At 49.6% G+C, this 25,323-nt stretch overlaps 2 long non-coding RNA genes across 9 annotated transcripts in view; one reads left to right on the top strand and one right to left on the bottom strand.

Moving 5' to 3' along the window:
- The window catches only part of LOC143840331 (uncharacterized), a 509,677-nt gene that overhangs the window by 397,256 nt on the left and 87,098 nt on the right, over window positions 1-25,323 (top strand). For 4 of the 6 annotated variants that reach the window (XR_013232126.1, XR_013232125.1, XR_013232120.1 and 1 more), the window contains exon 1: window positions 21,231-21,355. The exons of the other annotated variants lie outside the window; for them this stretch is intronic. This is a non-coding gene — a long non-coding RNA (uncharacterized LOC143840331). Of the gene's footprint in view, window positions 1-21,230; window positions 21,356-25,323 lie in introns of those variants that run through there. 6 annotated transcript variants of the gene reach the window in all.
- LOC143840332 (uncharacterized) lies at window positions 168-24,533 on the bottom strand. 3 transcript variants are annotated; one of them, XR_013232128.1, is made up of 3 exons: window positions 23,971-24,533; window positions 2,341-2,540; window positions 168-1,271 (listed from the first exon to the last, which is right to left on the bottom strand). It is a non-coding gene; the product is annotated as an uncharacterized LOC143840332 (long non-coding RNA). The 3 variants fall into 3 exon arrangements; XR_013232129.1 differs by lacking the exon at window positions 23,971-24,533 and adding an exon at window positions 23,608-23,695; XR_013232127.1 differs by lacking the exon at window positions 23,971-24,533 and adding an exon at window positions 19,591-20,059.

The following is a 25,323-nucleotide window of genomic DNA, read 5'->3' as shown; positions in this document are numbered from 1 at the left end:
ATGTTCATGACAGAACAAAGCAGAAGCTAGGTCAATACATAATCTGGATCCTTTGCTGGCCTGATCCATAAAAGATCTGAGTTGCTTGTATATATTAAAGCTTTAGTACAAAAAACATAATCATGTGTTTCTCTGCAAGCAATTACATATTTTATGGCGCAACCAACTTGATAGCCAAATGAGAGAGAGAGAGATTCTGTTTTCTTTTATTAAATAGAACTAAATAAATGCTGCTTCCCAAATCCGTCTGTGTAGCTGTACAATAAACTTTCTTGCAGTGTTCAGAATACTTTAACCTGATTATGAATCTTCCTTGGTGTTAATTAGAATTAAACAGAGTTGCTTGTTTGTTTGTCCTGCCCACAGGGCTCAGAGCACATAGGCATGGTTTGGGGCAGGTAATTTAAAGAAACAGACTCTCAGCATTCCTTTGTGGACCTAATATAATGCACAGTTGGTGTTCTTCACAAAGTGTTGCTGGTAGATCTTAAAAGTTGTTATAGACCGGGGTAGTCAAACTGCGGCCCTCCAGATGAATGCGCCCCTGCCAGCGAATGCTCCTGGGAATTGTAGTCCATGGACATCTGGAGGGCCGCAGTTTGACTACCCCTGTTATAGACCTTAGGGGGGGAAAGGTGACTTCATAGGTATCCAAAGAAATTACAGGAAATCATATCTAGGGCTGACTTAATCGGTGGTGCTCAGAAGTGGTCTGTCCTTGCCTGTCTCTGTGTAGCAGCCCTGGGCTTCTTTGCTGGTCTTCCATCCAAGTACTAACCAGGGCTAACTCTGCTTAACTTCCGATACCTGATAAATATCAGGCTGGCCTGGACCATCAGTGCATTCATCACATGGAGACAATGTACCGTTTAATAAGATAGCAATGCTGTCCTAAGAACAAATTCCTGGCAGTTGAATAGACCTGGAATAGATTTTTGAGCAAACCTAGGCAGGCTTACTCAGGTGCAAGCCCCATTTTATTTAATGGGGCCTACTCCGAGGGCAATGTTCTTAGGACTATATCCTTTATTACCTTGCATTTCCTTCAGTAGCTTGAGTCTAGATTTTTATGATGGGTGGACCGATATTCAAATACATTTAATCTTAATTGATTGGCTGGAAGATGGACAACTAATGGACTTTTAAAAACTTTAATTGCTATTTTATTTTATTATTTATTCAGCTTGTATACTGGCCCTTTCCGCGAATGGGCTCAGGGTAGTTCATGCCAGTAGTCAAATTGGCTCAATTCCTTTGGCGACTTTTCAGAACTGCAAAGAGAGAGAGAAACATAATTACTACCTGGTTGCCCAGTTAACTTTAATAGCCTATGCACAACATTCAATTTCTATATGGTTCCCCCCCCCATCCTGTTTCACTTTTCCTGACACAGAAAGGACTGCATCATTTTAACATTCAAATGTATTATTGCTAAAAAGCACTGTCTTAACTGGGGGTCACAACAAAGTAAGACATCATTCCCCGGTGTAAAAGTATGTGTAAACAGTTAATCTTTAGGACTGCCTTCTCCTCTATCAACTTACTCCAGTCACCTTTGGAGACCCTGCTTCAGGTGCCCCAATCATCCAAGGCTAGATGGGTTGCAATCCAAGATAATCCTTGGTCATGGCACCCACACTTTTGAACTCCCTGTCCAGGGAAATTCATCAATCCCTCTCCATGGTTGTCTTCTGTTAGTGCAGGCTTTCTCAAATTTTTTACCATTGAGAAACCCTGAAACATTCTTCAGGCTTCTAGAAACCCCATAAGTGGTGTCTTCATGCAGAATATGGTTGGGAAGCATAGCTGTGTACATGGTCACCTGGGGCCCCTTCCCTTCCCACCCCCTCCAGGCCCATCATTGGCCATTAGGGGGGTCAACATGATCCATCACCTAATAAATGTTTAACAAATGTTTAAAATATATAAGAAATTAATTAACTCCCACCTATTCAGGAAACCCAGGGCTGTCAAGAAACCACAAACCCTGGTTGAGAAAGTCTGTGCTAGTGGGCAAAGCCTTTTTCTATTTTGTTTGGCATACTCCCAGTAACTGTTATTGGCTCCCCTCCTTTATTACATTTGTCTGTTTATATATTTTACTTGTATCATAGTAGATTTGCTTTTTCTGTGATTATTCTAATTGCAAGCAAAAGCTACCCTCCCCCCTCTCTCTTTTTTTTTCTGTACATTGAATAAATGACCTAAAGCAACTAGGAAATGAGATGGATTGTTGGATCTCATTTCCTAGTAAATAAAGATAGCCTTTAGCCAGTTCCACTCCCACAAATATAATGTGCCCAAGCACTTTGCTTCTGTTAGATTCAGTTCAAGCCATACCTGAGAATGGTTTGATTGTCTCTCAGAAAGTGACATTTGGAATCTGCCTGTTTTAGTCAACTGTTCACCACATCTTAGATCCAAGAGATGAAAGGTTCTTCCCTGGGTGCCTCCTCAAAGGTTGCCTTCGTAAGGCTGAAAGACGCTCCACAGGAGCTTGAGGGATTCCCACTAATCACATCCAAGTGGGAATGAATGACCTGAGAGAAGGGTCAATAGCATCAAGATTGACTTCATGGTCCCAAAAAGGAACATAAAACAGGAATCGACACAAATCATTCTCTTGGGGAATCTTCAAGTCCCAGCATAAATGTCAAGTCAAAATCAAGTTTATTTATTTAGGTTTAAACAACATTTTGAAAGGCCCATCTCAAAAGCCCTCAGAGGTTTTAACATTTAATTAAAACTTCCAAAAGCATAGCGACAAATGTCCCCTTGATCTAAGTACTCACAGAAACTGCACTTTGCATTAAACAGCATAATACAACTAGTTAACTCGGGCTTATGAGGAATAACATACAACTGCAGCCTCACCAAATTTTAGATTCCCTCAATAGGCCATTTTTAGAATTTCTTCATGGTTATACCTCAAGGTTTGGTAGATGACTCATTGTTGTATCTAAGCACTCCGCCCTGTTCATAGCAATTTCAGAAACAACCAGCTGCTCTGAAATTTACCTTGGACTTCCCTTTTCACTTTTTAAAACCATAGCTCAGGAAGTATGTGTGTTCAGTTCACATCTGCATTGTGCTGAAAGCTCAAGCACCTTAAACTTTCTTCCATTCAAGTGTCTCCATTCAAACATCATGGACAATTGGAGGTTTTCATTTCAGTTTGTTTTTTAACTGGAGTTTGTGTTTATGTCCTCCGCGTAAGAAGGAAGAAAGGAGGAGCAAGAAGAGCTGTTTTTTACACCCTGCTTTTCACTTCAAAGAGTCTCAAAGCAGCTTACAATCGCCTTCCCTTCCTCTCCCCACAACAGACACCCTGTGAGGCAGGTGAGGCTGAGAGAGCCTTGATATTAATGCATGGTCAGAACAGCACTATCAGTGCAGTGATGAGCCCAAGATCACTCAGCCCAAGATCACTCAGCTGGCTGCAGGTGGAGGAAGGGTAATCAAACCTGTCTCACCAAATTAGAAGCTGCTGCTTTTAACCACTACACCAAGAATGCCCTGGCTCAACAAAGAAGCTGTATTTATGCCCAGCATTGCCAGCTGAAGTTTGCTTCCAGTTTTGCTTGAATACAAGGACAGAGATGCAAGAAGAAGATGGCTCGAAAATCCTTCATATTTATTACAAAGGAATAATATTTACAAAGAAGGAAAACCGTGGTGTAGAGCTGAGAAACATTTCCTGAAATTCCTCCTTCTTCACTATCTGTCAATAGGTTTACTGTTGAAGTCAAGGCCATGTCAACCAAACAGAAGCATAAAATATCCAGCCATCTAAGTAATAACTAACCAAAGTCACACATTGCCCACGAGTGAAAATGAAATCAGTCAAGTTATAAAACATTGCTCAAAAAGTTGCTATCACAAAGTGAAATGAATAAAATTAAAGCGGAGCAGATGTATACATAAACTACTGTGAGGATTCCTCAGCCATACCAGAGACAAACCTTTCCCTAATAATTATGGATGAGGAAATGAATTTAGCAACCATTAAGGTGACAGGCGGGAATAATCTGCCAAGAGAAACATCATTTGATCTTCATCGGAGCCAGAGTATTGTGTTCAACTTAATTCAGATATCATCATATAAGAGGATGTCACTATATAGCACAGAAGCCTTACCCTCCTTTGCAGCTGATCATCTCATCTAGCTCATATGCCCTTTAAGAAATGGCTTCCCTCCCTGGAACTGAAAAGATTTCTGTTCCAACCAAGAGGGGGCAGCTCTAACAATGGATGTTATGGTGGGGGTGGGAGGGAGAGAACTGGGTTTGTTTTGAGCAGAGGCCATGAGTTTGTGCCCTGCAATGAATTAAGCCTTGCCAGGGATAACCGACTCAACCAAGGAAGGCACAGCCTACAGTTTGCAAGACCGGAGCAAGGCTGTTCAGGATAGAACATTTTGGAGGCTGTTAATTCCTGGGCTCACCTTAAGTCATAAGTGATTTGACAGCACATAGCCCACAGGGAAAACAACGGATTCTGCTTGTAATGGAAAGAGAAAAAAGTTAAGGATGGACTCATCACATCATGTGAAGCTGCCTTATACTGAATCAAATCTTCAGTCCCTCTGTATCTGTACTGTTTGCTCCAACTTTGTCACTTTATTGCCATTGAGAAGCCCCTGAAATGTTCTTCAGGCTTTGAGAAGCCCCAGAAGTAGCACAATTGTGCAGAATATGGTTGGGAAACAGAGCTGTATACGTGCCAAACTGGGGCCGCTCCCCTTCCCACTCCCTCCAGGTCCATGATTGGCTATTGGGGGGTCAACATGATGATATATGGTCATATCATCTGCTAAATGTTTAATGAATTTTACATATATATATTAAAAATTAGTTAACTCCCACTCATTTGGGAAACCCTTCCAGGGCCATCAAAAAACCCCTGGTTGAGAAAGCCTGGTCAACTCGGACTGGCAGGGACTCTCCAGTGTCCCATGTCAAGAGGTCTTTCATGTCACCTTTTAGCAGGAGATGCCAGGGATTGAGCCCTGTACCTTCTTCATGCCAAGCAGATGATCTTCCACAGCCATAGCCTTTCATTGTCCTCTATAGCTCACCCTTTGTAGCTTGATGGGGAATTGTTACACACCATGCTGTTTTTCAGCATGGAAACTGTAGAGTTGTGATCAAGCCCTAAATGGGAAAGAAATGTAGCTAAGTCTACAAGAACAGAGGGGGTAGAGCTTGGCTAGAGCTTATCAGTAGTGAGATCAAAGTCCTCATGCTCCAAAATTATCATGACTATCATGACTTTGCATGTTCCAGATCTGAGCACTGGCACTGAAAAAAGACTCTATGGTGTCCAAAACTGATAGACGGATATATTCACCATTGCTGTCTCATGATAGCAAAATACAGGACACTAGTTAATGTTACTATCAGAGTTGTTATATTTAAGCACTGAATTTAATCTGAAGGATGCAGAGGCATTTAGAATCAGAAATCCTTTATTGACATAAAACATTAAAATTAGGATAAATAGATACCAAAGACAAATTTGGATTAAATGATAGAATTGATAGAAATAACCCAAAGGGAAGTAATAAATATACAGAAAGTTTTCCCTAACATCCTGATGCAACTTCATGGCATCTTGTAAAAATTTAACCATACTTCCTGTTATTTCACAGTTGATATTACTGAAAAGGAAGGAAAACTTAAGAAAAATAAATTTAAATAGGTAGCCATGTTGGTCTGAAGTAGCACAACAAAATCAGAATCCAGTAGCACCTTTAAGACCAACAAAGATTTATTCAAGGTGTGAGATTTCAAGTGCAAAGTCTCAGACTATGAACTACCATCATGACAGTGGGAATATAAAGCAAAAGTTAATTCTGTTAAATTAGTAAACTGTGTCACAATATCTGTCTGTACCTGTGCAAGTTTCTTTGTGAGTTTGATGGAATTCCATTCCAAGCAGCTAAATTTGGTGCCTTCCATAAGGAGAGATTCAAATGGGTAGCCCCCTTATTAGAGGCTAGTTGCTGGGATGGGAGATCAAGTTATTACCGCCATGATTGTTCCAGTTTTCTGTTGTATGTTATTTGTCGTCCTGTTGGTTATAATGGGGTTTTATTGGGGTTTTTAGTGAACATTTTATAACCCACCACGAGTTGGTTTCGGGAGTGGTGAGAAATAAATTGAAATCCTTATCCATGGTTCCTCTATATATTTGCGAAATAGCCTGGGGGGTGGAACATGTCCGGCTGTTGAAATAGGGCCAATCAGGGTTTGCTGATTGGCCCTGTCCCTGCAGCTCCCACCCTCCATCCCTGGACTCTAGCCTCTATGCTCTCAGATGCGCCTCAGTGTTTGGAGTCAGCAGCAGCAGGTAAGGGGAGAGGGCCCTGGGCAAAGGGTCACAGTGGAGGGCCTGCTAATGAGGGCCTCTTGGCCTGCTAGGCTGGGCCTGCTAACAAGGGCCTCTTGGCCTCCAAAGCAGGGACTGATAATGAGGGCCGCTTGGCCTGCTAGGCTAGGCCTGCTGACGAGGGCTTCCTGGCCTGCTAATTATTAGGAAAAGGTTTGTCTCTAGTATGGCTGGGGAATCCTCACAATAGTTTATGTATATGTCTGCTCCACTTTAATTTTATTCATTTCACTTTGTGATAGCAACTTTCAAGCAATATTTTATAACTTGACTGATTTCATTTTCACTTTGTAAGGCGGACAATGTGTGACTATGGTTAGTTGTTACTTAGACGGCTGGATATTTTATGCTTCCATTTGGTTGACATTTGGTTGACTTCAACAATAAACCTATTGACTGATTTTGAAGAAGGAAGAAGTTCAGGAAACACCATGGTATTCCTTCTTCGTAAATATTATTCCTTTGTCATAAATATGAAGGATTTTCGAGCCATGTTCTTCTTTCATCTCTGTCCTTGTATTCAAGCAAAACCAGAAGCAAACTTTAGCTGGCAACGCTGTACATGAACATAGCTTCTTTGCTGAGCCAGGGCATTCTTGGTGTAGTGGTTAAGAATGGCAGCTTCGAATCTGGTGAGCTGGGCTTGATTCCCTGCAACTCCTCCACATGCAGCCAGCTGGGTGATCTTCATCAACTCCCCTCCTTCCTCCAGCTCTTGTCCCACTTGAGTTTTGTCTATGTGACCCTCAGTACCACTTTTTCATGTAGCCAGAAATGACTCCTTCTTCAGTGAAAAAGGAGTACAAAGTGAACACCGGCAATCCAGCAGAAAAATCTGGAGGGAGCCATTTCCTTCATGTTTTGAGTAGGAACAACACTAGAGAGAAATGCCATTTTAGCTCATGGGAAATGTTTTGAGAGATACACATATTTTATTCCTATCTAAAAATGAAGTGAATGGTTCAGCACAATTATGTTTTCAAAACTCTTCACAAATATTGCTGGTTTTCTTGGGGGAAAAAACCAGAATGAATGAAAGGCTCTTAGTTTAGCAATAAAATTCATGTGTCTCCATTTTCAACCTGATTTGAATGTATTCAGTATTTAGTCTCATGCTTCTCATTTGTTTTTCACACAAACACAGATTTATTTAACCACACAGCTGGTGCAGGAAACATAATCCCCATTTTCTTTCTTACAGAGACTCAAGGTAGAGGAGCCCCACTTCATAATACCATGCTATAGAAAGAATTAAAAATGTGAATAATTGTTCAATCCATATCCAGTATTTCAACTAGAGCTCCTTATTTGAACTTACAGGACAAATTCAACCTGCCCTGGCTACAGTCATGCCTGAAAATGGATCTAAATGCCACAGAAATAGCCTCTTTCCAAACTGAATCAGAGACTTGTACATTTCCTGTACCATTTCCTCATTCCTCCATCAGATGGACTTTCAACATAGAACTATCTGTTCTAAAAACATCCAAATTCTGTATCAAGGAATTCCAGCTTTCACATTCCCAGTATTTTGAACCAATTCTGTTTAATTTTTCCCCATGAAAAACAAGAAATATCCTTTGGAACTGTCCTTTGACGTAGAGGTGCTTGTACCTTTACCTCATAATCTGTGGCTGGTCAGGTCAGCTCAAGACTTGTTTATTGGAAAGACTTTACACTCCTCCTTTAAGCCAGAGTTCTCAAACCCAATCATCCCATTTGAAGTCATACCCTGAGGATGGTTAAGTCTTTAAGAAGTCATGAAGTCAGTGCTAACAACTCTGGGAGTCGTTATTCCACAAAAATATCCACCATTTTGGGGAGCTAATTCCTCATTGCCATGGAAGAAGTTAAGAACAAGATTGGAGTATGAATTCCATGCATTTCTTTCCTGTTGCGCAAATGAACCCAGCCATGCACTGTACCGATAGAAGTACTACACTGTACCAAGTAGAGGTGCCTCCCAGCCACGGGGATTTTGACAAGATGATTTTATGGTCTCTTCCTACCCATCCTGATGACTTAACAGAGTGGTGTGCCTAATGCCTGTAGTCAGCATGAAGGCTTCTTGCTCAAGAAAAAAGACAGGTAATGTGAGAAATTGCATGGGCAAGTACCTGGCAACCCTAACTCCTTTCTTCCTCCTTTATGGTAATGGTTACAGTGCAGTCCTAAACAGAACGATGCCCTTCTCCTTCCGTCAAGTGTCAGCCAACTTATAGCAAACCCACAGGGCTTTCAAGAGAGGAGATGTTCACATGCCTGCCTCTGCATTACAGGCCAGGACTTTCACCCGAATGTTCAGCAGGGCTGATCCTGTGTAGCTTCTAAGAACTGGAAAAGACTGGGCTAATCTGGGCTATCCAGGTCAGGGTTAAACCCTTTTAGGGCCATCAATTTCTAGGATTCTGTTTTAGGATTGCACCGTATGTCACCTTTGCCTGCCTTCTTCTTGAGTAGCAGACCGATCTGGAAGTAAGCACTCTTACCATTCATAGTTAATCTCCTATGAGAGAGCCAGCTTGGTGTAGTGGTTAGGAGTGCGGACTTCTGATCTGGCAAGCCGGGTTTGATTCTGCATTCCCCCACATACAGCCAGCTGGGTGACCTTGGGCTCGTCACAACCCTGATTAAGCTGTTCTGACCGAGCAGTGATATCAGGGCTCTCTCAGCCTCACCCACCCCACAGGGTGTCTGTTGTGGGGAGAGGAAAGGGAAGGCGAATGTAAGCCACTTTGAGACTTCTTCGGGTAGAGAAAAGCAGCATATAAGAACAGCTCTTCTTCTTCTTCTTCTTCTTCCATTCTTATCAGTCATATTTAATTAAGGGCAGAGCAATCCAATGAATTGGGCTCCGATGCTTGAAGACATGCATTCCATTTTTGATCCCCCTCATCTGGAGATATGAAAAAGTATCATTGATTGGCAATCTTCAAGCAATGGCTGGACAGATACTTATCCTGGATGCTTTTAAGCTGAACCTGCATTAAGCTGGGAGTTGGGCTAGATGGCTTGTATGGCCCCTTCCAACTCTATGGTCCTACGTGTGCCTCAGTGCTTGTTGCGTCTAAAGAGGCACCATGATTCCTGGGGTGATGTATAATAGTTGCAGGATGTCACAGACCCAAAAATAATTGGTAAATGTGGATGAGGTGTCCAAAAATGAAGGTGAGATGCATGTTTCTCTCTTGAGGTTCAGGTTTGGTCTCTGTGATCACAGTGAATGAGGTGACCAGAGGTTACCTGAAGTAATCCTCATTCAGTCAAAGTCCCTTTGCAACTGGATAGTGAGCACAGTTGAAGAACTCCTCCTAACTCTGCCCTGTCACCCCTAAAGCCCCTGCACTAACCTACAGTTCTTTCTATGCCTTGCAGAGGCATGTACCTTGCCAAAATTAATTAATGCTTGGCTCCTTGGCTTGCAGGACTGCAGTAGACTGTCCTTGTATTGTCTCTATATGTGCTATCAGGAAAAGACAGGAAATTACCTTTCCCATGCATGGAAGAGCAGAGAAAATGTGTCTAGAAATGCTCAAGGACATTTGCGCCCCAACAAATATATTGTTATATGTTGCTCCATATATGGTTCGTATATGAAAACCAAAGTATGATTAAAAGTTGATGAGAGACTGTTTATAAATCTTGATTGCTTCATAATTTTAACTTTGAGCAACATTTTTATCATAATTATAGGCTTTCTTTAAGCATTTATGCAGATTGTTTTACTCAAAAGAGGTCTTATTTCATTGCTGTATAAACTATACTCTTAGTTCTTCATGAAATAAGTGTGTTCACACAGGGGCAGTTTCATCATTTGAAGCAGCTTATGGTGCTAAAACATCAGCCAGCAGGCACAATTACTGTTTTTTAAAAACATATTTTAAAACAATGAAACTGTTTTATTCTAGAGGGCCTCCCGAGGGGTTAAGGCAGATTTTCAAAATTGTCTGTTGAGAGCTTTCTATCAGGTAATGGAGGCTTATGCCAGCCTGTTTCTCGGCTTTCTCAGCCAAGGGATGATACCAATTTGAGAAGCAGACTGGGAACTCTGGAGAAACCTGGGAGGGGTGAACAATTTGAAACACCCCACTCTCAACATCTCCGGGATTCTGAGCTCTGGGGGGGGGGGGTTGGACAGGCTAATTTCCCTCCCGTTCCCCCCTTTCAGCCACGGTTTCCTGGAGCATATTGAGTGTAGTCAAACTGCGGCCCTCCAGATGTCCATGGACTACAATTCCCATGAGCCCCTGCCAGCATTCGCTGGCAGGGGCTCATGGGAATTGTAGTCCATGGACATCTGGAGGGCTGCAGTTTGACTACCCCTGGGTTCAGGTTTTGGTTTTGGAGGGAAAGGTCTTCTGGTTAATTTGCAAATATACATATTGTCCGCATGCCTAGGAAGTCCCCCAAGGATATAGAAACCCCTACTTTGTCCATGCATGTCCTTGTTTTTCTGCTTCCATGATTGATATGGGGAGGGGGGGGAGAGGCAGGTATATCTATTTATAATAATAAATAAACCAAGAAATGGGAACCATGTTGGCACAAATCAATGTCGCCTGAAACAAAACTGTAACTTGGTAAAAAGTGATATTGGAAGTGACATGCAAACATAGAGAAATGAACTTGTTTCACATGTCTCTTGCAAGATATAAAATGGCAGCAACATGAGGACGGTCTGTTCCGTTTGCGGGTCTACATCTATACTGTCATGATGTTAGATTCAAGTGGGTAGCCGTGTTGGTCTGAAGCAGCACAACAAAACAAAATCAGAGTCCAGTGGCACCTTTAAGACCAACAAAGATTAATTCAAGGCGTGGGAAGCCGTGTTAGTAAGAGCATACATATTTCTAAGGCCTTATCTTAAGAAAAATATTAAGGGGGAGAATGGGAGATGATGGACAGTTTTGCTCTGGCATGCACTGCGATCTATGTACCAGCTTTGTGTGTTTGTGTGTGTGTGTGTGTGTGTGAGAGAGAGAGAGAGAGAGAGAGAGAGAGAGCTCTCAAAGTATATTGTAGGCCATATAGGGAGTTCCTAAGCACAGTTAACACTCTTCTAAGCCCACTTACTTCAGTGGGGAGTGTAACACTGTTTAGGTTTGCTTTGTCCACATCCTAGGCGATGAAAATACTCGTTCGCAGTTATTATGTCTTGCTCTCCCCCTAGCCATTCAATGGGTCTGGCTTGAATATATCCATGAATCCAGCTGATGGATTTGCAAGCGGTGTAACATGAACGTGCTGCAGGCTCGAGTTAATTAGTGTCAGAGCGGGAAGGAGAAACCCAGCTCAGTTTCTAGTTCTGTTAGGGAGAGCATCATGCCCACTGTCTCCCATGCATCTGAGCTCGGGATGAGAATCGGAAGGGGTGCTTCTCTGAGATGCGACAAGGCCTCCTCTGCTAATGCAACAAGGAAGACATGCATGGTCCTCCGCAGGTTCAAGGACATATAGAGCAGTCACAGAAAAGCATTTATCCATTTATCTAAGATACATTAATTACACTTTTAGAACGATATGTTCAGCGGTTGAGAATTTTGCAGGGGAAGAGCGACAAGGCCGACCACTTGGGCATGGGGAGCCCTGGGTCTTCTTGCTATATCCCAAGATTTGAGCTTAGAGAGCTCGCAGCTGTTAGCAACACTGGGCAATGACGCCAGGCCAGAGAGGCTGCCTAATTCCCTATTGAATTCTCTCCCCCCCCCCTCCCATCCAGACCCGCTGGTTTGGAATGGCAACGCTTAAATTTTAATATTATTTATTCTTGTTTGGTCGTGATTTGTTTTCTAGAAGGCGCTTGGATCATTAAGATGCAACTTGCCCTAGACCAGTGGTTCTCAACCTGGGGGTCAGGACCCCTTTGGGGGGTTGAACGACCCTTACAGGGGTCATGGCAGGGTGAGCAGCTTGACTGGGGGGGGGGGCGCTGCTACTGTTGCCGCTCCTCCTGCAGGCACCTACCAATTTATGTACAATTTATGTACAATTTATATAAAATCATGAACAATGAATCTTCACACCATTGGTCAGAAAGAACACTTGCATGATTTTATGGTTGGGGGTCACCACAACATGAGGAACTGTATTAAAGGGTTGCAACATTAGGAAGGTTGGGGTTTCTTGATTGCCCTGGAAGGGGTAGGAGTAAATTGATTATATATATATATAGATATAGATATAGATATAGAGATATATAGATATAGATATAGATATAGATATAGATAGATAGATAGATAGATAGATAGATAGATAGATAGATAGATAGATAGATAGATAGATAGATAGATAGATAGATAGATAGATAGATAGATATAGATATAGATATAGATATAGATATAGATATAGATATAGATTATATATATACTAGTAAAAAAGCCCATTGTATGAAGAAGACAATGGGCGCTAGCAGGTGGGGACCAGAGCGAGCGGCAGGCGAGGGACAGAGCGAGGGACAGGCTACCTGAAAGAGGAGGCGGACGGCGGCTCCTCTGCATTTTTTTGTTCTTCTGCGGCTTTCCCGGCGGCTCCATTGTGTTCTGGGGCCATGAGGGCAGGGAGCACCCAGCAGCTGCGCTGTGGGCGGCTGCTGGGGCTCCCAGGGCGCCGGCTTGAAGTGGCGAAAGGCTCCTCCAGGGTTTTTTTTTTTTCTGCTGGCTCTCGTGGGCTGAAAGGCTCCTACAGGAGTTTTTTTTTTCTGCTGGCTCTCCTGGGCGGCGGCTTGGAGCTGCGAAAGGCTCCTACAGGAGTTTTTTTTTCTGCTGGCTCTCCTGGGCGCCGGCTTGGAGCTGCGAAAGGCTCCTACAGGAGTTTTTTTTTCTGCTGGCTCTCCTGGGCGCCGGCTTGGAGCTGCGAAAGGCTCCTACAGGAGTTTTTTTTTCTGCTGGCTCTCCTGGGCGGCGGCTTGGAGCTGGGAAAGGCTCCTACAGGAGTTTTTTTTTCTGCTGGCTCTCCTGGGCGCCGGCTTGGAGCTGCGAAAGGCTCCTACAGGAGTTTTTTTTTCTGCTGGCTCTCCTGGGCGCCGGCTTGGAGCTGCGAAAGGCTCCTACAGGAGTTTTTTTTTCTGCTGGCTCTCGTGGGCGTGCCGGCTTGGAGCTGCGAAAGGCTCCTCCAGGGTTAATGTTTTTCTGCTGGCTCTCGTGGGCGCCTACAGGAGCTGCGAAGGGCTCTTACAGGAGTTTTTTTTTCTGCTGGCTCTCGTGGGCGTGCCGGCTTGGAGCTGCGAAAGGCTCCTACAGGAGTTTTTTTTTCTGCTGGCTCTCCTGGGCGCCGGCTTGGAGCTGCGAAAGGCTCCTACAGGAGTTTTTTTTTCTGCTGGCTCTCCTGGGCGCCGGCTTGGAGCTGCGAAGGGCTCCTACAGGAGTTTTTTTTTCTGCTGGCTCTCCTGGGCGCCGGCTTGGAGCTGCGAAAGGCTCCTACAGGAGTTTTTTTTTCTGCTGGCTCTCCTGGGCGCCGGCTTGGAGCTGCGAAGGGCTCCTACAGGAGTTTTTTTTTCTGCTGGCTCTCCTGGGCGCCGGCTTGGAGCTGCGAAGGGCTCCTACAGGAGTTTTTTTTTCTGCTGGCTCTCCTGGGCGCCGGCTTGGAGCTGCGAAAGGCTCCTCTGGGGTTTTTTTTTTTTTTCTCTGCAGCTTCTCGGCGGCTGGAGTCTTGTGTTTGCGTCGGCGGCTCCCTTGGGGGCCGGCCTGACGCGGCGAGAGGCGCTTTGCGCCTCTCACCGCTTCAGGCCGGGAGCAACTGCGAGCCGCGCTGCGGCTCGCAGTTGCTGGGGCTGGGAATCGGAGGGACCAATCGGCAGGTGCTTCGCGCCTGCCGGTTGGTCCCTCCAGTTGTCTGTCATGAGGAAGGGTCCAATCTGGACCCTTCCTCATCCCGGACACATCCCGCCCCAGAACCCCTTACTGTTTTATTTAGTCCGTGGCGCCCGGCGCCACGGGCGGTGTACAGATATTTGTTAAACATTTATTGGGTGATATGATCGTCTATGGTCATGTTGACCCCCTCCCAACAATGAGCCTGGAGGGGGGAAGGGGAGGGGAGGGGCCCTGTGCAGGCGTGTACACAGCTATGCTTCCCAACCATATTCTGCATGATCGCACCACTTATGGGGTTTTTTGAAGCCTGAAGAATATTTCAGGGGCTTCTCAACGGTGAAAAGGATGAGAAAGGCTGCCCCGGAGTTTGGGTGGGTGAGAATTTTTTCAGATACACATTCAAGTACCCAATACTTATATTCTTACTGTAGCTGGCTACTTAGCTGAGTGCATGTATGCCATGACACCATAGGTATCCAGAAGACAAGCAGATTATTGGCGATTTGTTGTTGAATTTGGCTTCCTGGTAATCGCAGCTTTTATATTAAAATAATCAAGTGGGAGCTTGCATGTGGGATAATGCGATTAGGAAGGACTGCCATGGCCCTCTGTAGCACCATGCTCTTCCCAGTGACTTAAACAGAAGCAGAATAAAAACTATGCAAAATAAAATCCTGAAGATTTTATTGGTTTCTGTAATTCACCCAGATTGCAGTACTAAGCTTTGTTTTGCCACAAAATCCCTTTGATTTTTGCAGCAAAGACTACATGATACTTTGGGTACATCCCACAGATATCCATATAAGGGAACCCTACCTCTGTACAGTATTGCAATAACAGTATCTTTCGTTCATTTGGGGATGTGGAATGGCTTATTAATAGCCCAGTCTTGTCTGATCTTGGAAGCTAAGCAGGGCTGGTACTTGGATGTGTGTATTCTGAGCTGCTCTCATTGGCAATATTAGGGATAAGAAAAGTGATCTACCTTGTAAGGCTGTTGTGCGATCATTGAAATTCTGTGTGCTGAACATGCAATGAGTGATTAAACAATATCCCCACAGTTTATAATAGTATCATGACGCAGGTTTATAATAGTATCTTGATGGTCCAAATGACCCAAGGAATAGTCATAGTACATACCTGCAGTGGGGGGGGGGGGAAAAGTGCACAGCATGATATACTTCAACTAAGAAATGCTGCTGCTTCTTTAGGCCTGGCCTGCTGCAATCTCCTCCCACTAGAGATTTTAGTCCAGACAGGAAGGCCCCGATCCAAGTGAAGTCAGTCATGATTCACTTGTCCAGTGATTGCGGTAAGGCCGGTCTGCCCACTCCTGTGCACATATATTAAATTCCAGTGAGTCCAGTGGGACTTTTGCTCATCTTCTACAGCCTGCCAGTGCAATCCTAAACAGAGTTAAGCCCATTTCCTCCAAATGCTCATCACTGCATTGCCTAGAACGATGGAGTTTTAGGTCCCTGCAAGGACCTGCAGATCTTGTTTTTCCTTCCCCCCCCCCCCCATCATTTGTGAAATTATTTGGGCTTGCCCCCCCCTTGCCTTCCTTGAACTGATATACACCAGAGAGGCCAAGGAAAGGTGTGTCAAGCCAGCCTTTCCATGCCTAGGGAGTGCAGGAGCAAGATATATGTATAGCCCGCTCTAGCCCTCAGGAAGCTAAGTAGGGTCAGTCCCAGTCAGCGCTTGGCCATGAGACCACCAGGGAAGATTGACACCTGGGCAATGGCAAACCAGCTGGGCTAGTCTCTTGCCTGGAATCCCCCATGGGTGGGACTACCTGGGGTGGCACATTGCTCCTCTTGCCCTTCTTATGCAGAGCTGCGGGACAAAGCTTTCACTGGTTCCATTTTCTGCATCGAATGGCCCCTGGTCACTTTTATTTTAATTGCCACGCTCTTCCGAACCCTTCCCAAGGCAGAGTCTTGGGGACGTACAGCCCAATTGTCAGACTGCGAAGAACTACTCTCTTGGAGATCTCCAAATGTGCATCTGTCCCCAGTGCTGCAGTCCAGAAGATCATCCCCGCCTTCAAGTCCAGACCGCAATTCATAGATAAACAAACACATTATTAGAAAGGCTCTCTTTGTCTCCATTTAGACCAGGGGTAGTCAAACTGCAGCCCTCCAGATGTCCATGGACTACAATTCCCATGAGCCCCTGCCAGCCAATTGTAGTCCATGGACATCTGGAGGGCTGCAGTTTGACCACCCCTGATTTAGACAGACTGCAAGTTTGATGGAATATACCAGGCCACACACACACACATGCACACTGCTGGAAGAGCATTGCCCCTTTTAATGTGTTTGTTCATTTCTCTGCCCTCTGGAACCACCTCTGCAATCAGAAAAGACTCCGAGACTCTCTACTTTCAAGCAATTTTTAAAAGCCTCCGGCTGTCACCGGACTTTATTGCCCAGACTCCATAAAACTGCCAACCTTGATCAAAATTGCATCGCTCCGGCCAAATCCATTTCAGAATTGACGCTCATAAGGGCTGGAGTCATGTCTATTGAAAGATGAGATTCAGATTCACGTGGGGGGGGGCTTCAAATATCTTTTCAAATATCCAAGGGATTGGTGAAGAACGCGTATAGGAAGGCTGGCTTATGAGGGATAACTAGGCTCAGTCAAACCCACCCAAGATGCTTTGGGTGGTGCGGGAGGGAGAGAGGGGTTCAATTGAAAATGAACAAGGTGCTGTTAGAAGGCTCCGTCAGCTTCCCAAGGGAGCTAATGGTCTCAGGCTGGCATTTCGCCAATGGGATGGACTGCCTGGCACTTTGCATTGTTAACCTCCCCAGGACGTTGAATGCAACTCCTTAAAATGTAAAGCAGGGATGTGACTCTTTGTGGGTCTTACTGAGGAGCAGACCGCTGTTTCGTTGACTGGGTCCTCCTATTATTTCTGTGTAGCGCTCGAAATGGCCACCTGGCCACCTGGAGTGGAAGGGAGCCGCTGTCCCAGGTAGCCCTGGCTTTCTCCATAAGCGTCACAGCCTTCCAATCCCGAGCAAAATCTCCAGCCAGACTGAGATCCCCTTCCTTCGGCGCAACACCCCTAAACGCCGCCGCTGCATTAACCTGGGGCTGGGTTGCCTGTCGAATTCGGTTGCTTTTTCTTTTCGCAGCACGCTTGGTTTGGGCCGTCTGCGTTTCAAAGGGAAACGTTGGGGATTTGGCTCGGATTTATGCTGCTCCTTCGGCTTTTCGCCTAGTGCACCGGAGAACGGAGGCTGCTCGTTCGGGCCCAGACTTTGGAGACGATCCGCAGCGATGCCCTGAATCCCGAGGGGTCTGTCGATGTGTCTGGCCAAGGGTTTTGAGTGGCGCAGCAAGCGTCCCCTCGCCGGCCACTGGCTGGGGAAAGCACTCGGACGTCCGGGAAAGGACTCTCCACGGAAGCCACGCAGATCAGTCCGGGGACCTTCCTTACTGACTAGCCCAGGTGTAGTCAAACTGCGGCCCTCCAGATGTCCATGAACCAGTGGCAGGGGCTCATGGGAATTGTAGTCCATGGACATCTGGAGGGCCGCAGTTTGACTACCCCTATCGTCGAACAGATTTTTAAAAGATCTCTTCCAAAATCCAGTGGCTCTGGGGCAGATTGGCAGTACAAGCTGCCTTGAGGACCCGACCGGGTCGCAGCCCGTCCCTTGCCTGGCTTCCGGGTAGAAGTGATCCTTGCTTAAAGCCAAACCGAAGGATTCGGAGGTCCCGGCAAGGTTCAGAGCAGCAGCCAAATAGAGCCCTGCGAGGGGCCGCCGGGCCTCCACTGAGAGTCACCGCGAAATCCTCTCTCCGGGAAGGCCCGGCCTTGGCGGACGGGCAGCGCGGCTGTGAGGCGCATCTGGGCCCCGGGCGCAGGGGCGGGCAAGGATTTCCGTGCCGAAGGTCGGACCCGCCTTTGGGTTCAGACGACCATTCCCGGAGAGACAAGTGCAGGATCAGAAAGGCCGCTTGGCCTCCTCGGTTCAGCGTCCTCCGCTTAGAGCGAATAGGCCGGACCGCTGGATCCCCCCCCCCCGCCCCAAGCCTCCGCGGCCCCTGCAGGATTCGGGGCTCTGAGATCACAGTTGATCCCTATTTCTCGGCCAGCCCCCCTGGACGGCTCTGTCGCCGCCTCAACTCCTTTCCGCGCAAACTGGAGCGTCAGATCCCACGTGGGGAAGGTGTTTGTGTACGTGAGAGGTTTGGGGGGCTCAAAATAAACACTGAAGTGGCGGGCGGGCCGCCGCCCCTCCTTGGCCTTCCGCCCAGCCTCGCGAGGTGTCGGGGAGCCTGAGAGCGCGGCTTGCCCGCGGCTTGCCCAGGGGCTGGCCCAGAGGCGCTGCCTGCCCCGTCGGGGAGAAAACCAAAAGCGGCGCTCGGCTCCCCAAAGCTGCCCCGGCCCAGCCCGGCTGCCAGCGAAAGCCACGGGACTCGCTTCCCGATGGGGCCCGTTCGGAGCTCAGCGGTGGGGAGGCGTCTGCCACGCTGCGGTCTCCTCTGCCCCGGCCCCGGCCCTGCGAGTGCTGCCTTTCTTAACACACCCCAAAAGCCCGGAGCGCTCATTGGGGGATCTACCGCCCCCCTTCCTCCCTAGTGCTCTCCCGTGGGAACAGCAAAGCCGGCGCGCTGGTTTTTGTTAGGTGCTTCCTTCCCATCCCCCCTCCCCCCCCACACACACACATAGGTGCAGACCCTTCCCTTAAGCCGCCGCCTTTGTCTTAGGAGCCCCCCCCCCCCTGCGCCGGGCTGTTCTTCTCATATTTCCCTGTTTGCGTCGGAAGAAAAGTATCGCTGTAATTTCGAGGTCGGATTTCTCAATACGCCTCCTTTAAATAGCAGGCGCGGCCCGAGGAGATTGTCAGGATGTCTCTCGATTTTGTCTACAGTTTACACAACTGGCTCCTCTTTTACAAAAAAGAAAAGAAAAGAAAAGGGGCGGGGGGGGGAAGTGTGTGGGCTAAAAACTCCATTTCACAACCCACGTTTGTATGAGATGCAGGTTTGACATCTGTTTGCCAGAGTGTTTTGCACTTAGCCTAACACCCACTATTAAGTGACAAAAATTGTGGCAGGTTGTCAAAGCCAGCTGACTGACAGCTGCTCCGCTTTACAAAAAGAGAGGCGGTCGGGGAAGTGGGGGGGAGGGGAGAGAGAGGGAGAGGGGGAGAGAGGGAGAGGGGGAGGCCGACCATTCAAATATTTCGAGGGACAAAATATAAGTCACCGGGCTGGGAATCCGCGTTCCCGCCTGATTCGGTTTGTAGCGGTGTAAACGTGGAAGGAGAGGGTTCCAGCCCTCAATAGCCCTGCAGCCAGCCCTCGGCGACCATCCTTGCCTGGAAGGAAATGCGGTCAGGCTGCAATGCAAAAACTGACTTACCAAGTTCCGTCGTGGCGAACGGGGCTGCCCACCTGCTCGGAAGAAAGTTCCTTCGAAAGCAAGGCTGCTGACTCCCGAGCAAGTGCGTGGCCGGTGATCCCCCTCCCCCGTCTGGACGCAAAGGGGACTCTTCCCTCGCGCCCAAAATAAACAAGGGTCTCTCGGCGCTACTTTGGCGGGCGGGGGGCAACAAGGAATGAGGCGTCCGGGGTAGGAGTGGAGAAGACGACCAGGGGCGCGTTGGGCTGCTCGCCAGCGACAGCGACGAGAATTAGGAGGGGAAATGCATCGGCGAGATGGGCGCCCACGTCTCTTTGGGGGGCGGGCGGAAAGGCAGGGCGCGGTGCCCGAAGGAGGCCTGCAATCTTTGCAAGCAAAGGGGTCACTTGGAACCCTTCGAGAGGACGTAGCCAACGTCGGTCCTTTTTAGGATTGCTGCTGAAGAGAGGCCGAGGCATCGCCCTCCGCCTTTTCCTGCCAACCGAGTCTCCCCCCCCCCTTCACCTCAGCAGATGCCCAGAGCAAGAGGCTCCCCAGGTTGCCTTCGCCTTAGTGGGGGAGGGGCGGGGGCGCCCGCGGGCCGAGGGTCCAGTTCCTACCTAGAGTAGGCAAGGAAACGGGGGTACCCCCCAGGTGCCTCCGTGACTCTGGGGTGGTTCTCTTCGGTGCCCGTTTTGGCTAAGCTGCCTTGGGCAAAGGGGGCCGGGGGGGGGTGTCCGGGGGGGGGGCTTCCCTGGGAGGGGTAAAGAACGAGCCAGGCCAGGGGCCGGCTCCCAGGGCCAGGGGCCGGCTCCCCGAGCCTCGTGCCCTGGCGGCGAGAGGGGCTTTGGGGACGGCACCGCCTCGTTGTTGCCCTAGCCCTCTTTTGGGGGTGGGGGTGGGCTGGGGAGGCGAGGGGGGCAGGAAGGGAGCTGAGGACGGGGACCCCCGCTCTCGGCGCTGCAGGCCGGCCTCCGTCGGAGCGCGCAGCTATCAACAAGGCGGCTTCCCCGGATTCGCTTGCGCGTCGGCGGGAGGGGGGGGGACGACCGGGGACGGGCGCGCCGTCGGGGAAGGACCCGCGCCCAGGAGCCCCGGGCTTCTTCCATTCCCCGTCGCCTCCAGCAGCCGGAGCGGAGTGCCGGGCGGGCGGGCGGGCGTAGGAGGGGGGGGGGTAGAGAGTGGCTATTTATTAGAATATACTTGTTTGGCATTGTTCAAGGCCGCACAAAAGCGCTTCATTATGTTCTGGGGTTTGGGGGGGGGGAGAGAGGAGGGGAAACGGGAGGGCGGGAGCGAGGGGAGAGGGAAGGAGCGGGGAGGGGGGAGCGCGCGCGCTTTTGGCTTTCCCTCTTTTCTTTCCCGAGAGAAACAATAAGTTGAAATTGTCTTGAAAAGTCTTGCGCGGGGGGGGGGGGCTCCGTATATCAATAATAAATTTCATGTTCGCGCCTCTCTCCCCCTGGGCGGCGGGCGGCGGTGTGCGCCGGAGGAGAGCGAGGCGAGCGGCGAGGGAGAGCCGGGCCGACAGAGGGGGGAGGCGGGCGGGCGGGCGGGCGGGCGGGCGAGGGGCTGCGCTGCCGGGCGCTCTGTGGCGCGGGCACAGCGGTGGCGGTGGCGGTGGCGGCGGGGCGGGGAGGGCGCGTTGCCCCGGGGCGGGAGGCGGCCGGAGCGGCCGAGGGCGCGAGAGAGACCCGCGGCGAGGGCCCGGGGAGGCGGGCGAGGCGCCCTGCGGGAGAGGCGGCGCCCCTGAACTCGGCCGTGGGAAGAGGAGGCAGCTGCAACTGTAAGTTTGCCTCGAACTTGGGAAGGGGCGGGTGGGTCACCCCACGGGGGGGGGAGGGGGAGGGGGAGGGAGGGGAGGCGGGATTCCAACTGTCTGCAAGTGCCTCCAAAGACCTTTTCTCCCGTGCGGCTTTGTCGACGGAGAAGCGGGCGGACCTGTATGGGGGGGGGGAGGGGGGGTCCCGTCTAGCTTTTTAAATGTGACGAGTGGGAATGGGTTCGCCCGGCCCTCCTCCCGCTTTGCACACCCGCAGAGGGAGAGGGGGGCGCGCACCATCCCCCCATTGCCCACCCCGCAGGAGCGCTGAAGGGCTGGGTGGCCACGCAGCACGCGCCGTCCCCTTCCCCCGGGCATCCCTGAGCGAGCGAGCGAGCGAGCGAGCGAGCGAGCAGGGGGGGGGAGCGCTAGCTTTCCAGCTCGGGCGATCCGAGGGGGCCACGCGGTGAAGGTGGGTTTCGGCTGCCCGTCTTTCCCATCGGGCCGAAAAGCAGGAGAGGAGACCAGCGTGCAATAGAACAAGTGTGGCCTGCTTGCTCGCTCGCTCGCTCCGAAAACCGGCTCCTTCCTTCGGCCGTGCAGAAGTTCGCACGGGTCTTGGTCGGCTCTCCCCGTGCCCGGCAGGGGAGCGGAACAATCGCGCCGAACTCTCCTTGGAGGAATGCGCGGCAGTTGACCCAGGGGGGTGATTTGGGGCCCTCCCTGCGCAAGCACGGCCCGTCCGCTTCCCTAGGCAGGCCCGGGGGCGCCCTCCGGAGCGGACCGCCTCCTTTATCCACTTGGCCCGACGGACGCGCCCCTGCAGGCCCGCCCAAGCGGCCCCGGCCCCGGGCTTGGCCCTTTGCGCTCCATCCGCCTCTCCTTGGCTCAAGAAGGCCTGGGAGCGGCGGGACGCAGGGGATGCGGGCACCTTCCCTTCAGGAGGTCCTCTGGCGCCTCGCGGAAACAGGTGCTTCGACGTGATAGCCGCTCCAGTCAGTTAACCCATCATCAACCCGTTTGAGCGCATCGATTCCTGGGCAGGCTACGAGAGAAAGGGGGCGGGGTCGGCTTGAAAAGCCTCTTTGTTCCGAGGGGAAAGTGCGGTCCCGATACCTAAGCGAGGAAGGCGAGTGCAGAAGAAGGACAGGGAAGGAGAGGAAAGGCATACCCTCGGCTGCCTGTTCCTGAACAAAAAGGAAAGGGATTAAGGCCACGCACATCAAACGCTCTAAGCAGAATACGAGGAGGACGTTTTTGGGGTGTGCAGGGAGGAGGGGAGGACAGCTGCTCCTTTCTGGATAATGCCCACCCCTCAAATATCGTGAAATGCAGAAAAAAGTAAAACGAAACAGATGATCCACCAATGGATGCCAGCTTTCCAGTTACACAGAGCTCTTGATGGAGAAGACTTCAAGAGTTCTGCAGAGATGCCGACTATTGGTTTAGGGATATATTCCCCCCTGCCCGCTCTGGCCACCCATTTTGCTGGCTCCAAGTCCCAACCGGGCAAATCGTGGCCAACCAATCAACGAGATCCAAGCATTAAAGGTCGCATCTTGTGTTTCCTGCAGGACCACGTTGCTAAGGCCCACTTCTTTGGAAGTCAGTGGAACGTGGTGGTGGTTACCTGAGAGTATACAGGCACACATGGCCAAACGCTTCCTATTGGATGTAATCCTTCCTCTTGACCTACGTACAGGATTAGATGCTTCGGAAATTTACTCCATAATTTGCGAGATTAAAAGGCGTATGTGTGTGTAGAGGGAAGTGAATCACGCCTGCGGTTCTCACAAGCGATTCCCACCCACTGCTAATTTCACGTGTGAATGGTCTGTGAAGTTGTGCCCCGGAGCCAACAAGCGCTCCGAAGCCACAAAGAGCGAGAAACGGCACGTATTTGGACGTGAACACCCCCTCACACACACACACACACACACACACACAGTTGGAGGCAAGGGCTACATAGGCAGTCTACTCCGCAGAAAAAGTGAAACTCGGTTTGAAAGACAGGCGTTTTTTAAAAGTACAGATGGGCATCTAGATGCAACTGGAGAGGGAAAAAAACCTCTTTTTTTTAAGGGGGGGGAGGACTACAGAGCATTAACGGGGCCTCCGCTACGCACCTTCCCATCTGCTTATTCTTAACAAGCCGCCCGTGGTTTCGGGAAGCACCCCCCATTTGGCCGCCCAACGAACCCCATATTAGATCGATCGGTTCACAGCCCAAGCCTAGAAGATCGTAGAAAGCGGAAATCCCACCATAACCAACTGACCGGATTCTTGCTGGGGGCAATCCACTGAGTAAGAAGAAAGAAGACAAAACGGAAGATGTTCTGAGCAGGAATTTGGGGGGGAAGGCGGGAGGGAGGGAGGGAGGGAGGGGCACAGAGAGGAGTGGCTTTTTCTCCTAGGACAGTCACTGATCTGTGGGTTTCCTTGGGGTGAAGAGAGCCCTTCCACAGGCCAGCCGCCCCTCCCGTGCTCCTCCCCATGGACATTGTAATGACCCCCAGAGGGCAGCGAGGATACGCCCCACCGCAGCTAAAGGGGGGGCCACCGCCTTGATAGATGGCCGGCCAATCAGTTGCGCATAACACGGGCCCCCCACCCACCCCACACTGGGACATATTAGTTACCTGCCAGGCAAAAGCTGGAGCTGAAACCACGGCGGCGATTCACCCGAGTGGAATGCGACATGCCCAGATCTGATCACCTCCCCAAACCCACAAATTTCACCATGCTAGGAGTGACAATAATCATAGTAATTTCCCACCCTCTCGCATCCGCGTGCATCACGGGTTGCCGCGAACAAGATAATGCCCACAGGAACTTCTCGGCCGGGGTATACGAAAGAAAATCGTATTTGACTCCCTGGAAAGGGGTTCCCGCTTGTCAATGGGGAGGTGAACGGCGTTAAACGGCGCAAAATGTGTTATCCCCCGGGCACGGTTATAAAACTTCCAGCAAGCAGCATAGGGGAGATTAGTTAGACGTCTTGTTTTGCTGTTTTCCCCCCCGAACTCGGCGCTGGATGCGGCTCGCAAAGGCTCGAAATCGTGTCAAAGTGATGTTTTAATCTCGTGGAGAAAGTGTATTAAAGGACAAGATGTAATTTATGGGAGATGCTTCGATGCAGAAGGGAGATTGGAGTGGATGATGCGCGGCTCTCCCGTGAACCCCGTGTCATGTGTATATTGAAGCCTGGCTGCTTAATCTAATTTGCAATAACAGGGACTGGCCGGGAAGCGGGGCGGCGGGGGACTGGGAGGGCGGGGGACTGGGGGAGAGACGCAGAGGAGCACCGAGCTGGCTCTCTCGGCCCCTGGTTTGGAGGCTCCTCTTATCAGGCCGCCCTGACTCGTCTCCGGCTTCGATTGTCTGCTCGGGAGGCCGGAGAAAGCCCATCGTGCTTTAGCTTTCAAAAGGCATCCCTGTGCCTCAGGCTAGTGGACGGGAAACCATTGTTCGTTTTTAAAAAGAATTAGCAGCAACGCAGTCTTAGCTTCTTAATCACCGTGTCCTTCTTTCCGGATACTCTTCTTCCTTGTGCCGGCTTGAGACGGAGAATCTCACAAAGAGGCCGCTGCAATTGGGGGGGTGGGTCCATAAATCGTAATGCGCAGGATGCCACCTACACATTTGCTCCTAAAGATGGTCCTAAAGAGTTGAACCAGTTAAAAGGACAGGGTGTGTGGCTGGGGTGGGGGGGGGGGAGACAGAGAAGAGTTTCAGGGGGTCGCCACCTTCGTCCGCAGAGGATCAGGTAGATGGGAGGCCACGAACCGCTTCCAGACCCACAAGGTATCCGGGATTTGAGCGACTCGGCGCTCCTGGCGATCTCGTATTATCCGTGTATCCCTTTAACAATACAAAGACTCAGAAATTACAACTCTCGAGTAATGTTGTGTTTCTTTTAAGGTGCATTCAGACTGTTAATTACAGGGGGGGTTGTGTCAATAGAACTTTATCAATGACCCGTTTAATTCTGC

The sequence above is a fragment of the Paroedura picta genome, chromosome 6, assembly GCF_049243985.1.
Source record: "Paroedura picta isolate Pp20150507F chromosome 6, Ppicta_v3.0, whole genome shotgun sequence".
Lineage (NCBI taxonomy): Eukaryota > Metazoa > Chordata > Lepidosauria > Squamata > Gekkonidae > Paroedura > Paroedura picta.
Note: the sequence above shows the minus strand (reverse complement) of the source record. Positions and strands in the feature narration are given on the sequence as shown.